This window comes from Dromiciops gliroides, chromosome 1 (genome assembly GCF_019393635.1).
Source record: "Dromiciops gliroides isolate mDroGli1 chromosome 1, mDroGli1.pri, whole genome shotgun sequence".
In the NCBI taxonomy this organism is placed as follows: domain Eukaryota; kingdom Metazoa; phylum Chordata; class Mammalia; order Microbiotheria; family Microbiotheriidae; genus Dromiciops; species Dromiciops gliroides.
The window spans coordinates 601,086,321-601,099,815 of record NC_057861.1 but is presented as its reverse complement, the minus strand read 5'-3'; the positions used below and the strand labels follow the sequence as shown (position 1 = coordinate 601,099,815).

Below are 13,495 nucleotides of genomic sequence, written 5' to 3'. Positions count from 1 at the left end.
TGCACACTCATCTATAGGGCTTTGTTCATTCCATTTCCTCTCTCAAAGCTGCCTGACCCTTTTTCTCCTTTATGACTCAGCTCAAAGTTCAGGTTTTTCAAGAAGTTTTCCCTGATTATCCTTAGCCCACTGTGATCAATCATATGTGTATCCTAAAATCACTTGGGCAGAGGGAGAAAAATGCTGTAAAGAGCAGAAAAGTATAAATAAATTAAGCTATGGCTTGTAATACTTTTAGATAAGCAATAATGTATATATTTATGCAGTTAATAAATCTGTTATTCTATTTCAAGAAGTCAGCAGAGATTTGTTACTTCTTCTTCTTCCTTGAGAGTTCTAGTTTCAACCCAGAAAGAAGCTCAAAAATGTTAAGGGCCATCACCCTTTATAGAGTCCTCTGCCTACAGAGTTACTGGAGTAATTAGGCTGGGCAGGGGGTCCCAAACACCACTGCCTATCTTCTTGTCAGGACTATCACAGCAAATGATGTGGATGCTTATTTATCAAGCATATTGAGAAAGGAGTGAGAGTTGCATAACTCAGTACATTATTCACATAGGAAATTGAACATCAGGAAAAGTAAACTGCCATAAGATAAATCAGGGGATTTATTGAATATCATTGGCAATTATTCATAACTCTTTGTAATTCTTTGTTTGAGGCAAATATCAATTTCTTTTTCAGCAAAACCTTCCATCTTGGTATAATCTTTTGGTATTCACAGAATGTATGCTAGGTGAATAGAAAAATCCAGTGCATTAATCAGTTGTGTAAGGTTCCTGGGTAAATGCTGTCAAAAGCATCTTGAGGAGTCTAGACATAAAGTAGGCATTCATTCATTCACTCAAAAACACTTATCAAGTGTCCACTGGGTATAAGCCACTGTCTTAGGTACTGAGAGATATATAAATTTAGTTCAAACACAATCTCTACCCTCATAGAGCTTGCAGCCTAATGAAGGATAAAACACAATTACAATGAACTACAATATGTGATATTACATGAGAAATTAGATTTGACAAACAAAATGACATGTGAATTTCAAGTGGGGGAGGGAGAGTCATTACAGATCAGGGAAGGAGTCACAGAGAAGATGGTATTTGCCCTGATTGCTAAATGACAGGTAGGAATCTAACAAGTGAAGGGGGGAGAGAGACATTCCTCATATAGGAAACAACATAATCAAAGGTACATAGGCAAGAAAGTGTGTAAAGAGAGCAGAATAGACCTTGCTCTTAAAAAATATTAGTCTTGGGGCGGCTAGGTGGCACAGTGGATAAAGCACCGGCCCTGGATTCAGGAGTACCTGAGTTCAAATCCGGCCTCAGATACTTGACACTTACTAGCTGTGTGACCCTGGGCAAGTCACTTAACCCCCATTGCTCCGCAAAAAAAAAAAAAAAAAAAAAAATTAGTCTTATTAATTACCTCAGACAGGAAATGGTACACAGAGGGCTGGTGCCATTGGATCTCATGGGCCTAATTATCTCCAGGAGGATGACTCCCAGATCCAAATGAATCAATTCCAGGCCTCTCAAACTCAAACAGAGCTCATGATTCCCTCCCCCCTCCCCTAACACTCCTCCAAACTCTCCTATTCCTACAGATGACACTACAGCTCTTTTAGCCCCCACCCCCACCCCCCAGGTTTGAGGCTGTTGTCATCTTCAACTATTAAGTCCCCCTCCCACCACATGCTCAGTCAGTTACCAGACCTCACCAATTCCACCTAGCTGTGTTGTTCCTATCTCCCCAACAGTTCTTGCTTAGTTCAGGCTCTCATCATCTCTTGACTGGACTAGTGCTCCATTCTCTTATTTTGTCTTCCTGCCTCAGGTCTCTCTCCACGCCACACAGTTAGTTGCCAAAGCACAGGTCTGCAAGGAGTCACTCCCTTAGTCTCTAAATTCTATTGGCTCCCTATTACTTCTAGGTTAAAATATACACCTTTTCTTGGGATTAAAAGCCCTTCACAAGCTGACTGGCCCCAGTCTGCCTCTCCAAACACCATTATTACATAGGATTCCTCTTAAGGAATACCAAGACTGTTCCTTGCACGTAGCACTTGATCTCCCACCCTCATGTCTTTGCATGGGCTGCCCCTTCAGACTTGGAATGCATTCCCTCCTCACTTCTCCCTCTAAGAAGCTCTGTTTTTTTTCAAGGCTCAGCTCAGCCATCAATTTCTACATGAAGCCTTTCTCCTATCTCAGAAGCTGTCAGTTCCCTAAACTTATCTGGTGTCTAATTTGTATATATTCCTACAAATGTACATGCCATCCTCCTCTTTCCCCAGACTACCATCCTCAAGGTCAATGACTGCCCTATAACAGGTGATTAATATTAAATGCTTGTTGATGGATTAATATGACTAGTCAACAGGTAGCATCAAGCAACCTAACACATGGCATGTTTAAAAACAGTGATAGAGCTACTGAAAATGAGCTCCAGTGATGGGAAGGGTCTGCCTGAATCAAGCCAAGGAAGGGAAGGGCAAAGTCCCAAAGTAAGTGGGAAGATCAGGGTACTTTCCCCCACACTTTGCAAGGGAAAGGGTGGGGGACAATAACTCTGGTCCTGAATCCATTTAGTGCCTTCTTGACCTTGGAAAAGCCACAACTTCATTGGGCCTCAGTTTCCTCCCCTGTAAAGCAAGGGGTTGGCCTAGAAGGGCTAGAAAGTATCTCCCAGCTGGAGCTAAACCTCCTAACCAGTCATTCCTGTTTCCCCAGACAGGTGTGCAATGCAGAGGCTCACTCTATCTCTCAAATTGTCCATCTGGCTCCCCTGCAGGTTCACACTTCCCTGCTTGGGTCCAAGTGGGAGTGCTTTGTAAGATACCTGTGCACCCCCTAGGGGCAGGGTGAGAGTGAATGCAAGCCACAGCCCAAGGAGAAGCAGGCTCGACCCCCAACAGCAGTACCCTCCTGAGCTCAGTTTCTGGTTTTTTGGGTTGTATCAGGTTCCTTATGTCGAGATCCTCAGAATGGAAGCTCACATTGGATTGGATTGGCAGCTCTTCTCGGAGCCCACAGTCCCTCTGATGCCCCCTCCCTCTAAGACGCTTCCAGAGACTTGAGTCCGGAGGGGAAGCTGATGAGGGACTAAGAATGGCTGGCGGGCTGGCTGGCTGGCTGATGGATGGACGATGGATGATGGATGGAAGAATGAATGAACAGATGAATGAATGAATGAACGAATGCATACATGCATGCATATTTGCACAAACTCCCAGCAATCTGCAGCTGGAATGAATGAATGCATGCATGCACAGAGTCGCCCCCGGTTCCGGGCTGGGCTGAGGGGCCTGGTAAGGGAGGGCTCGGCTAGTGACTGACCTTGCTGGTGCCAGTCGGACGGATTGGCTGGTGCAGTCCCAGGCTCTGCAGTCCCCGGTCTTGGCGGGGGGGCGCTCATTGGTATTCCCCAGCTAGCCTGCGTCAGGCCAGAGCTGCTACACTGCTCCCCCCAGTCACCCCGACTCCTGCCCCAGGCAGCCAGCCCGCCGCCCTCTTCTCTGGAGAAAACTACGCGCTCTTCCTGGCTCACCCGTCCCCCCTCCCCACCCCACCCCCCGAGACCGGTGTGCCTCCTCCCTTCCCCCTCCACCAGGCGGCGCGCGCTGAGCCTCGTAACTGTCCCTGCGGCGCTGCTTCCCCCCCACACCCCCACTCCAGTCCCCTAGCGCGCGCCCGTGCTCCTGCCAGGAGGGGGAAGGGGAGAGGGCGCAGCAGCTCCTGGCCCGCCCCCCGCCCGCCCACCAGCTAAGGGCGCTTCTGCCAGCGCGGGGCCGGAGTAGCCTCGGCGGTTGGAACCCTGGGGCCGAAGCTGCCACAGCCGGTAACAGCCGCGGCCGCGGGAGACAAACCAAGCCGAGCCTCCCTCTGCGGGTGAGGGCGGGGGGCTTCGCCCCGGACTGGGGCCTGCCGCCCCCTCGCCCTTAGCCCAGCCCTCCTCGGTCCGGCCCTCGGGTGGGGCAGGTGGAGGGAGCCAAAGGTAGGACCCTACCTCCGAAGCCCCCGGGGGCGAAGGTGCCGCTGCTGCCCAGGCTCCCGAGCAGGAGGCGGGGATGTGCAGGGCGAGGGTCACGTCGTAAGTCCCAGACTAGAGCCGGAGGCGATTCCCCGGGTAAGTGGCAGGGAGGCGGAGGGAGGTGATGGGGTATGAGCTTGGGGCGCGGCCGGGCTGGGGGGCAGGGCAGGGCAATGGGGCCCCAGCTAAGCACGATCACGTCCAGGGGCTACCCGCAGCCGTCAACGCCCAGCAGCCCCCCTCGCCCCGCAACCTGGCCTCGCCCCGCCCTGAGGCCCCCGGGGCGTGGCTGCCTTCGCCCCCGCATCCCAGGAGGTGAGGACCAAGAGGGCACACGTGGGACTCCGTCTGGTGGCGGAGGTCCCCTGGCTGCTCGAGAGCCCACCCTCGCCTGCCTTACGCCGGCGTCCGGCCTTGAGCATTACCAGTCTTGCAGACTGACCACCTGCCACGCATGGTACACAGGAGGCACCTCATCAATACTTGTTGACTTGGGAGAGGACTGGTCGTTGCCTTTTGCACCCGGCAAAACGTCTGACCCCGCCAGGACCCAGAAGGCGCTTTGGGATCCCATCCGCAGGAGCTCCCCCTGAACTTGAGCGTGGGAAGGAACTGTGGGGGAAAGGGCCCTGGCAGGACTCAAAGTGAAAGTTGGAGCTCTGCAGTCCGGGGAGGCACACTAAGAGGGATGCCTAAGGAAGATGCAAGCACTTGGCATGGCGGTCACATTGGGCAGAAAGGAAAGATTCTGAAAGGGGAAAGATTTTCGAACTGGGGAGTATTTGGTCTGGGGACATAGGCATTCCAGAAAGATGTTTAGGTTCTTTAGGAATAGTATACAGGTTCCGAAGTGCCGTTTAAGATTCTATGCTGCTTTACATGTAGGTGGTGTATCTGTGTGTGCATTCCTAGTTTGGTTTGTATTGAGCTTGGAGAGAAAGGGGGTCACCAAGGAGAAAGGGAAGTAGATGGATTTTAGTTAGTGATGCTGAAAGCTGCTTAGTGTTTTTTTTGTTGTTGTTGTTAGGAGAAGGTAAGAGAGAAGGCAGTCTAAGACAGAGACAGGAAAGAATGTGTTTGTGGATATGGTACATTAAGATCCCAAGGATGAAAAGATAGTCTACTTAGGTAGGAGTTCTTAACCTGGGGTCCACAGGACCGGTTGGTGGGATAGGGGGAAAAATGACACTTCTATTTCAATACAATTGATTTCCTTCGTAATTCTGGGACATTCTGAGAAGTGGTTCACAGACTTCATCAGATTCCCAAAAGGGTGGCAAGTCAAATGTAGGGATGGTACCCTGTGACTGAGCTCCACTAAATCCTTTTATTATTCAGCCTATCTAGAGCTCAACTTAGTTAAAAGGAGAGAATTGGAAGGAACCTTAGAAAACACTTTTAGAGATGAAGAAACAGTTCTTAGAATTCTTAGTTGATGTCATAGCTAGAACTGGACCCCAGATCTCCAGACTCCCAATTTAGGGTTTCTTTCTGGTCCGTGGCCCTTTACATCATAAGCATTGTGATATCTCTACATAATTTGGGAGACCTTAAATCAGTAGGCAAGAAGAGGCAGTTTGGAAATGGTGTGTGATCCAAGGCTTCTCATAAGAAGTGAGGGGAAGCACAGCTAAATATGATGGTGACAGAGAAGTGACCTTACCAACTGCAAATTAATTGAGTTTAATGAAAGGTTATTAATCTAACTGTGTCTGACCATCTCCATTCAGCAGGCCCATTCTTACAGCCAGTCATGTGGAGAGTGATTAACACTAGAAGTTGGGGTTCAGGCTGGGTGGCACCCCACTATGAGAACCACAGTCACAGAGCTAGTAACTTCAGAACCAGGGTTCCAACCCAGTAAGCACAGAGCTACAGATCTGCACCTATACCTAAGATAAGGTCAGATAATAATCAGGAGACAGATAGGAATCAGGAGCCAGGCAAAGGAAGTGAAAAGCCTGGCTCGGACATTTAAGCAAATACTCTGCTCAACTTAATCCACTTCATCAAAGGACCATGTAGAGTGAGTAGTCTTCCCACCTCCACAGAACCAAAGATGGCACTTCCCCAGCCCCCCACCTTTTTCCACTGCCCTGATTCCCCTCAGTCTACTGCTTTTGACACTCTTCTCTCTGTGCTCCTGACCACTCTTAGGCTTTTCCTCCTACCACTCATATTGTTCTTTAATAGTTCCTTCTCCTCTCTACAATCCATTAATACTAGGACCTCCCAGGCTGATTTCCAGACACCCCTTTCCACTTTCTAATGGAGTTTATTTATGCTAGTGGTTTCAATTCTTTTGGTATGTTGGTGACTAATCTCTTACTTCTATTTCAGTTCTTCTTCCTCTAGATACTCTCTCAACACAAGGAAAATGAAACCTTCCTTCCTATGCTTTCCTTTGTCCAATTCACTCATTTTACACAGCTACCAAATAATATTGCTAATGCACAGGTCTGATTACATCATTCCCCTGCTCTCATATCTTGAGGAGTTTCCCTACTGTCTACTAGTGAAAGTACAAAGTCCTTAGCCCTGCATTCAAGGCACTTTATAATCTGGTTCCAAACTTCTTCCAGGCCTTATTTCATACTGTTTCTCTTCCTACATCCTATACTCCAGCTAAACTGGACCACTTAATGTTTCTGGGTCTCATCTAGCCCTTTCCCATCTCCATGCCTTGTGCATGCCATCCCATGGCTGCAGGTTTTCCATATATGTTGAAAGGTTTTTTTTGCTATACAGCTCAGGTACTACCTACGTGAAGTCTTTCCTGAGTCACTCCCATTGGAGATATAGATATAGATATAGATATTGATAAAGATATAGACATGTATGTATGTATACTATAGCTCCCTTCTCAGATCACATATGCTAATATGTATTATCATTTGTGTCCCTCTCATTTCTTCAGACTGGATTCTAAAATCCTTGAGGGCAGACTATTTCCTTTGCATTCCTTATTATATTCTGAGTTCCTACTCCTGTGCCTTATATACAGTAGCCTCTTAATAAGTGTTTGTTGAATTGAGTTGAAATATCTCTTCCATAATATCCCCAAATCCAACAATTCAGGAAACTATGGCTTCTACCTCTCCAGTTTATCCAGGGGAAGTCTATAACATTTTTCACTCACAGCATACAGCTAGGGGCAGAACCCCTCATTTATAAGGTTCTTTAAGACCCGCTAAAGACTTCCTCCACTGTCTCAGCCTAGTAGGGTTTTTTTTGTTTTGTTTGTTTTGTTTTGCAGGGTATTGAGGGTTAAGTGACTTGCCCAGGGTCACATAGCTAGTGTCAAGTGTCTGAGGCTGGATTTGAACTCAGGTCCTCCTGAATCCAAGGCCAGTGCTTTATCCACTGGGCCACCTAGCTGCCCCCTCAGCCTAGTATGTTAAAGAAACATGTTCTCCCCTGTTTTCTTCTTTGATCCAGGGTATTCTCTTCTCGTCAGTCTATCTTATCCATACTCTAAACATTCTAGGAACAGAGGTAGGTAGTGATTACAAAGAGACAGCATGGTATCATCAAGAACATGTTAACAAGAGGAGTTAGATTTGTTCTAGGCCCTAGAGGCAGAACTAGACATAATGGGGTAGATATTTTTACAGAGAGGCAGATTTAGGTTTGATACAAGAAAATACTTCCCAGCAATTTACACCATCCTAAACTTGAATTGACTAGCATGAGAGATACTAGGTTCCCCTTCAGTAGGGATCTTCAAGCAAAGGTTGGATAACCTTTGTTGGTTAACTGCTGGATAACTGCTTGTGTTGCAGAGGGATTTTGTGTTCAGTTATGGGTTGGACTAGATGAGCTTAGGAGATCTTTTCCAACTCTGAGATTCTGTGATTTACTCTATCATTCTTGCAGCTGGCTGTAATTATTATGCGAGGTTATTACTTATTACTTACCTGGGTACCAGGTATACCCTCTCTAGTATACCATGGTGGCCCCCATATTTTTATTTGTATCACAATCTGTAGCCATTGCTCACCATATCTTCACTGTTTGACTATCCTGAGAAAGATTCTCCAATATCCAGTGTCTCCTCCACACAGCTGCCAAGAATCTTCCTACTCTAAAGCACAGGCCTGACCCTGTCACTCTCCTCAAGAATTTTTAGCAGCATCTTAGTGAGTAGAAGCTAAACTCTGAACTCCTCACTTTAGCTATTATCCTTCACAATCTGTCTCCAGCCTACCTCCCAGCTTGATTGCACAGTACTGCTCTTCACAAAGTCTACATTCCAACCATATTGGCCTAGTTGCTATCCCTAAATTTGACACCCTCTCTGTCACTTCTTTGCACAAGCCATCCTCCCCAGTGCCTGGAATGTACTTCCTCTTCTCCACCTTTTAGAATCCAAAGCTTCTTTCAAAACCCACATCACACAACTTCTAGAGGAAGCTTTTTTCACCCCCCCCCCAAAGGTATTAGTAGTCTCAGCTCCTCAAATGGTCTTGCCTTTATGTTTGCTGCTTTGTATCTCTCAGTAGAATCTAGGCTTCTTGAAAGCAGGAATTGCATCTGGGTCTCCAGGTGCCTTGCACAGAACAGATGCTTAATCAATGTTTATTGAATGATGGTCAAAGGGGAAGCAGTGCTCTAGACCAAAGCTTCTTAGACTTCCCTTTGTGGGGTCGAGTAACTGAATGTGAGAGTTGAGCAAAATTTGGCAGCAGTAAAAGGTTATGTATACCTCTTTTATATACCTATATACCCGGGGTCCCATACAAATTTCTCAAGCAAAAAGGGGTTGCACAAGTGAAAAAAGTTTCAGAAGTCCTGCTCTAGACCTGTGATTTCACTGGGGTAGGGGACCACCAGCGAGGACATTCCCACTCCCATTTCAGATTAGCAATTGATAGTCTGAAAGTTTCCTGGAGCCCTGAGAAATTGTGATTTGCCCAGGATCACAGTATTTCAGTCATGTAAGAGGTGGGACTTGAATAGCCAATGTATGTGAGAGGCAAGATTTGAACCCAGGTCTTTCCAACACTGAAACCAACTTATCTTCTTCCCATTAAAAAACAAAAATAGGGGGCAGCTAGGTAGATAAAGCACTGACCCTAGATTCAAGAGGACCTGAGTTCAAATCTGACCTCAGACACTTGACACTTACTAGCTGTGTGACCCTGGGCAAGTAACCTAACCCTCATTGCCCCCCCCCCCAAAAAAACCCACAAACCAACAACAAAACTAAAAAACCTAGTAGCTCCATCCTCTGGTTCCTCTTTCTGGTGTACTCAGTATGGTTCTTTCTTTTAATGAGGTGTAAACTCCCCTATAAACAGGATCCTGGCCCAAACCTGTGATTCCACTTATTTCTGTGCTCATCTTCACATGCAGCATAGAAAAAAGAATTGAATTTATCATTAGAAAGAAATTCAGATGCACAGTCCTTTCATTTGACAGATAAAGAGACGGAGTCTCAGATGAAATGGCTTGCCCAAGATCACACAGGGAGCTGACTGTGGAACTAGTTTCCCAACCCAGATCCTTGGACCTCAGATTCATGTAATTTCCACTACACCAGAGGCAGGGAGTGGAAAAATGTCTGAAGCTCCCCATTAGAATATCAGAGCAACAATTCATGGGGCTTGGTCTGGCTCCAAAGATGTTCCTCTATGTGAGCATGAAAGCAGAAGTGATTGATAGAGGTGGAGATGAGCCAAGATTGTGATCTGGTCATGCACAGCAGAATGAGAAAGGAATGCACAAATATCTAGAGTGCTGGAGGAGCCATAATATCAAATGTAGATTAAAAGATCATCTATTGAAAGAGACATGGATGTGTGACCCTGGGCAAGTCACTTAACCCCAATTGCCTCACCAAGGGAAAAAAAAGAAAAAGAAAGAGACACGGAGGAGAGGAAATATGTTGAACCCTTGGCAAAATGGGTGGAGTTATTAAACATGGAGAAAGCAGTAGCACCAGCAGGTTGGCCCTGGGAAGAGTTTGTGAAAGGTGTAGAAAAGGTACTGTGGTCTGTTAACCAAACTTCTGGTGACACTGAAACTCAGGAATAGTATTCAAGAAATACCTGAGACCAGGTTATTTTGTCACAAAGCCAGTTAGAAAAGAGTGGCATTTGTAAGTAAGCATAAATGTCCAACAATGGTAACAAAAGTGAGGATGGAGGACAGAGGAATAGATAGGGGAGAACCATGTACAAGGTACTGTCCCAGGTGCTAAAGATACAAAGATTCACTAAAAGATTCTCTGGTCTCAGTGAGTTTAAGATATGCCAAAATAGAGGAAATAAGACATATATACATAACCATAAAGTAAATTTGAATATGAGTAAAATATAAAAATATCAAAAATAAAATAAATAGAAATAGAAAAAAGTCCAAAGTTCTAGTGGGAGAGATTACTTCCAGTGGGGATATTATTCAGAGATAGTAGTTGTAGAAGATAGCAGTTAACCTGGGCCTTACAAGAAGGGAAATCATTAAAAAAGCAGAAATGGAAAGTGGGGTGTCTTTTACAGTATGGCATACTATACAAGAAGAAACATGGAATTGGGAGGAGAGGAACAAGATGAGATTGGCAAATGATTTGTAGTCTAGTTTGGTTCTAGAGTGAATCAAGGAGAGCAATATAGTAAGTCATGAAAGGGAAGTTGGAGGATCTTAAGTAAATGACTGTAAAACTATGGTGTTTTTGCTTTATTTGATAGGCAGTGAGGTGCCATAGGTTTTACTGGGGGGGGTGCAGATTTAGGGAAGTAATGTGTGAACAAGGAGTATACCTTCTGGCTTTAGCCTGTAGTATAAAGTAGGGAAAGAATAGAGGCAGAAAGACCAATTTAGGAGCTTTGTAATGGTCTAGGTAAGAAGTTGTTTTAGAATTGGAAGTAGAGTGGTAAACACATGAATGGAAAAAAAGAGAAATTGAAAAGATCCTATAGAATAACAGGAATGGATATGAAAGGCATTATTAGACTTAGATGGGGCTAAATGTGTCTTTGTTAGCTTGTATACCATCCTGCTGCATAAAACCACCCAGAATTAGGAACTTAATAAATACTTTATGCAGTATGGTGTTGAATCTAAAACCAACCAAACAAACCTGTACATCAGGATAGTTGGGATGAGTGATTCCTAATAGAGCACTTTTCTGGTATAAGGAGGTATAAAATGCTTATGAGAGAAAAAAAAATGACCCCTGCTCAATACTCCTCTGGAACTCAGCAGCAAAGTGTCAAAGGCTCTTTTATTTTCATTCTCTCTAGAATGGGCACTTGCAAGTAAGTGCTACAGCCAGCAAATACAAAGCTTAGAGGCTCACAGGCTCCTTTTATACCTAGTCCCTAACGTGAAATGGACCCTCCCTTTGTTCATCATTGGCTGATTACTTAAGGGTTATAATCTAATCTCAAAAACTAGCTAGTCAGATAGAAATATTCTTAACTCTAATTTCCATAATCATTGTTTGAGTTCTTAGTTAATAGGGAGGTGACACAGGGACATTCCTTCAATCCTCCCTTATATGGAAACAGACTGTGAGAGGACCTAGTTGAGAGAGGACCTAGTTGAGACCAGCTCAGGGCTACTCTAATCACATGATCTGTCTGCCTAAGGGGAGGAAGACCAATACCTAAGTCCTCAAACAGGTCCAGATGAGTACAATGTGAACAGTACTGATGTGGCAGTTGTGTCCTACTGAAAGGAGACCATTATTCCTTTCCTCACACTTAGCTGCTTGAGCTATAGGTATGAAATATGGAGATAAAACATTACTTAAAAGGTATCCATGGGGGCAGCTAGGTGGCGCAGTGGATGGAGCACTGGCCCTGCATTCAGGAGGACCTGAGTTCAAATCCAGCCTCAGACACTTAACAATTACTAGCTGTGTGACCCTGGGCAAGCCACTTAACCCCGATTGCCCCACAAAACAAAACAAAACAAAAAAAAAGGTATCCATGGCTTCTTATTCATTTCTCTGCAAAAGCTCATTTTCTCTGCAAAAACTATGTTGATAGTTTTAGCACTTAACCATTTGAATCACCATTTCATTTCCAATCTATCTGACTTCTTAAAATAAACCACAGAACTGATGACATTTTGCTCACCAAATACTCTTGCCTTGGGTTTTCTCTTCCTCCATCTCTGAGTAATGTACTTACTAATTGCAACACATCAACAGGTTCTTCCAGGGCAAAGCTAGGTAGTTCAGTGAATTGAGCACTGGGCTTGGAAGCAAGAAGACTCATCTTCAGGAATTCAAATCTGGCCTCAGATATGCACTAGCTGTGTGGGCTTGGCAAGTCACTTAAGCTTGTTTGCCTCAGTTTCCTCATCTGTAAAATGAGTTGGAGAAGGAAATGACAAACCACTGCAGTATCTTTATCCAGAAAATCCCAAAATGGGGTCACAAAAACAAACAAACAACAATAGAGTCTTTGATTTGTGCTGTGCTGCTGCTAAAAGTTTATACTTAACAGAGAGAATGGACCTAGTTTCCGTAAAGTCAGAAACCATTGTCATACTTTATTTTAATTACTTTCAGTGCATTATGACTACCTAATCCCTGGTGCTTTTGAGTGGTGGTCAAGAAGCCTCAGCCCTTGGCTATATTACCTGTTCCCTGGGAACCTATATAGCACTGAGAGCAATTTTGGTGACTGGTGTTCTCTAGATGCCGTTTAAGCTACTGTTGCAACCCTGGAGAAACAGAGGTGAAAAACATAGACTGGGTGTATCTCTTTCTGGGACTAGGAACAAATCAAATCTAAGATTAGCCCCCCAGGATATTGCCAGGAGACCAAATAGCTAGAACAGAACTCACAGCAGGGAAGGTGGTACTGTAGCATATATTGGATTCTCAGTGCAACAGTCATTGATATGCCTACAGATCACATAGTCCCTATGTTGCATGGAAGCCCACTCAGCCCATGGACATTGCATATTTTACAGTCAACAATAAGAGAACTCTGACTATTTTTCCTCAAAGGCTCAAAACTTAGATTTATATCACTAACAAGAGCAAACATAAGTTATAGAGTGAACACATAATCTATATAGTTATAGGATGCAATATATCTTATTGGAAGTTATGGTACTTTCATAGTCATGTGTGTTTATATTCTATGTGAAGCACAGATTTTTCCTGGCTATTCAGACATATTGTTTGGTAACTGTTTGGACTAATCACCAACCAGTCCTAAGTGCCGTGATCCTCATGTATTAGGAGGAACTCAGGATATACTCCTCTACTAGACTGAGAGAATAGACATCAAACCTCATCATATTGTCATAGGCCAAGAGCTCTCCTTTGGTGGTCTCTTTTGCTGGGGAACGGGGTACTACAGCACATGATACCCAACACTGGGTGCCATACTGACTTTAGTATTGGTCTCCTTTGTTCTGCCAGTGTGGTTTATGTAATTAGATGAGTGCCAAAACTCACACCTAGCTAGCTGTGTCCTATGGTCAGAGAAGTCACCACACT

The 13,495-nt window shown here is 44.9% G+C and overlaps 1 protein-coding gene across 2 annotated transcripts in view; it reads left to right on the top strand.

Annotated features, from left to right (window-relative positions):
• Positions 1-3,664: 3,664 nt before the first annotated feature.
• Positions 3,665-13,495, top strand: part of PHF24 (PHD finger protein 24) — a 28,945-nt gene continuing 19,114 nt past the window's right edge. For both annotated transcript variants that reach the window (XM_044002721.1, XM_044002714.1), the window contains exon 1: positions 3,665-4,128. The gene's annotated coding sequence lies outside the window, so the exon portion shown is untranslated. The remainder of the gene's footprint in view (positions 4,129-13,495) is intronic.